General features: G+C 57.9%; 1 non-coding gene across 1 annotated transcript in view; it reads right to left on the bottom strand.

The window, feature by feature from the left end:
* The window catches only part of LOC124764786, a 1909-nt gene extending 1191 nt beyond the window's left edge, over window positions 1–718 (bottom strand). The window contains exon 1 of the ribosomal RNA XR_007012791.1: window positions 1–718. This exon is cut by the window's left edge and continues 1191 nt beyond it. This is a non-coding gene — a ribosomal RNA (small subunit ribosomal RNA).
* Window positions 719–2500: the final 1782 nt, after the last annotated feature.

Here is a 2500-nt window from a genome sequence, read left to right as displayed (position 1 = left end):
GACGTCCCACGATACATGCCAGTTAAACACCGACGGGCGGTGAACCAACAGCGTGGGACACAAATCCAACTACGAGCTTTTTAACCGCAACAACTTTAATATACGCTATTGGAGCTGGAATTACCGCGGCTGCTGGCACCAGACTTGCCCTCCAATAGATACTCGTTAAAGGATTTAAAGTGTACTCATTCCGATTACGGGGCCTCGGATGAGTCCCGTATCGTTATTTTTCGTCACTACCTCCCCGTGCCGGGAGTGGGTAATTTGCGCGCCTGCTGCCTTCCTTGGATGTGGTAGCCGTTTCTCAGGCTCCCTCTCCGGAATCGAACCCTGATTCCCCGTTACCCGTTACAACCATGGTAGGCGCAGAACCTACCATCGACAGTTGATAAGGCAGACATTTGAAAGATGCGTCGCCGGTACGAGGACCGTGCGATCAGCCCAAAGTTATTCAGAGTCACCAAGGCAAACGGACCGGACGAGCCGACCGATTGGTTTTGATCTAATAAAAGCGTCCCTTCCATCTCTGGTCGGGACTCTGTTTGCATGTATTAGCTCTAGAATTACCACAGTTATCCAAGTAACGTGGGTACGATCTAAGGAACCATAACTGATTTAATGAGCCATTCGCGGTTTCACCTTAATGCGGCTTGTACTGAGACATGCATGGCTTAATCTTTGAGACAAGCATATGACTACTGGCAGGATCAACCAGGGAGCTGCGTCAACTAGAGCTGAGCAGCCGGCCGCCCGGGAGTGTGTCCCGGGGGCCCGCGCGAACACGCAAGCGTCCGCTCAATCATTCTGCAAACAGGAGGAGGCTGAGCTCCCCTGCACAATACACCTCGAAACCCTCTCAGGTCCCGGCGGCGCGCAGCGCCGTCCCAAGTACTTGGTCGGGTTCGAGAGAGGCGCAATCGCCCGGAGTTAGGCGAGTAGACGCTTTCGGTGCGACCACCCGTGCTCCCAACTGAGCTTGCCGCTGCCGACAGAGGCCGGGAGCGTGCTGTCGTGGCATTGCCGGCGGGAGACAACACGCGCCACCTACGGTGACCGGCAGCTCCAACGCCAGCGCCACAGAAGGACAAAAGCCCCACTTGGGTGCCGAAGCGAACTCTCCCAGCACAGCGCACGCGCCAACACATCCGCACAGCTGCGATACAAACCACCAGCGAGAACCGCTGGGGCGACCGAGCAGCAGACGGCGTCGCGGCGCCGAGCGCCGGGCGGCGGCGCATCCTCAACGCACACAGTCCTCAATCGGACCAGCACACTGAAGATGTCCACCGCGCTTCGCACCGGGCCCGCGAGGACCTACTTTGGCCGCACGGCGCCGCGCGCAGGGTGCGCCGGCGCGCAGCTGCGACGCCTGCCGCGTCCGTCGGCCGGCGCGCCTGCCACTGGCCGCCCCCACCAGCCGGCTGTAGCGCGTGCGCCCACGCACCGCGCGGCCAGCACGCCGGGAGGCGCCCCCTCACCGGCCGGGGACGGTCCCACCCAGCCACCGCCGCGTATCGCTTCACACCCAGATGCCGTTCAGTTTCGTCGGCATGGTGGGTATCGCTGGAACAACCGGTTCGTACCTCAACCTATCGTCGCCATCACCGATTCACCCCTAGCGAGAACAACCGCACCACAACAGGTTACCATTTGTTCATTTGCGTAACTTCACCAGAAAACGCAGGCGTCCATCGCCATTTGCAACTTCAACGATTATTGCATGCCTGTGTCAGGTGTCACGCCACACTACGTCTGCCCACATACACGCAACAAAATGTGCACGCCTAGACAATACGTGGAAGGTGGCCCCCGTACGTATGCGATGTCCATTGCTCGAACGACTGTCAACGGCCTCTGTAGCATGTCGCAGATATGGAACGCGGTGCACCATGCCATCACGGTGTGTGAGGAGAGACGACTAGGTCCGAATACATCAACAGACAGCTCATGCTGATCGCCATCCACGGCGTCCGTTCCTCCCACACGTCTCTATGGCGTACCACACTGCAATCCAGCTCTCATAGGGAGACGACACGTAGCTGCGTGCACAATATTTGCACTGTATGGTCCGCCGTTTTTGGGCGCAGTCGTTGTACGGTCACACATGTGCCACGATGTATCATTCGGTACATAAGGACGAATGTGCAGTACAGATTGTGGTTTACGCGTACGACATTAGCGGACGGTTGACACAGGCCGCACCACAACGTAGCCTGAGTACGTCGCATGCGAAGGGCATTGAACATGCAAACTTCTCACCAACCAGCTTGCGAAGGCAGGGGGGCAAGGTGGGGACGTGGGGAGGGGCGGCATGTACGTCCTGCTGCCATCCACATTACAGTGTACAGCAGGAGCATGTGGAAAGTCAGCAAGACTTGCAAGGTGTTTAACATGAAGCGATACACAGGGGAGCGGGCAGTGCGAGTAGCGAACTATATTGCGAGGGTTGCGGGTGGGCAACACTACACTAATTGAACGAGTCGTATAACAATTACAGAGC

The sequence above is a fragment of the Schistocerca piceifrons genome, unplaced genomic scaffold (genome assembly GCF_021461385.2).
Source record: "Schistocerca piceifrons isolate TAMUIC-IGC-003096 unplaced genomic scaffold, iqSchPice1.1 HiC_scaffold_639, whole genome shotgun sequence".
In the NCBI taxonomy this organism is placed as follows: domain Eukaryota; kingdom Metazoa; phylum Arthropoda; class Insecta; order Orthoptera; family Acrididae; genus Schistocerca; species Schistocerca piceifrons.
The sequence above is the reverse complement of the archived record's forward strand: the minus strand, read 5'-3'. Positions and strand labels throughout refer to the sequence as shown.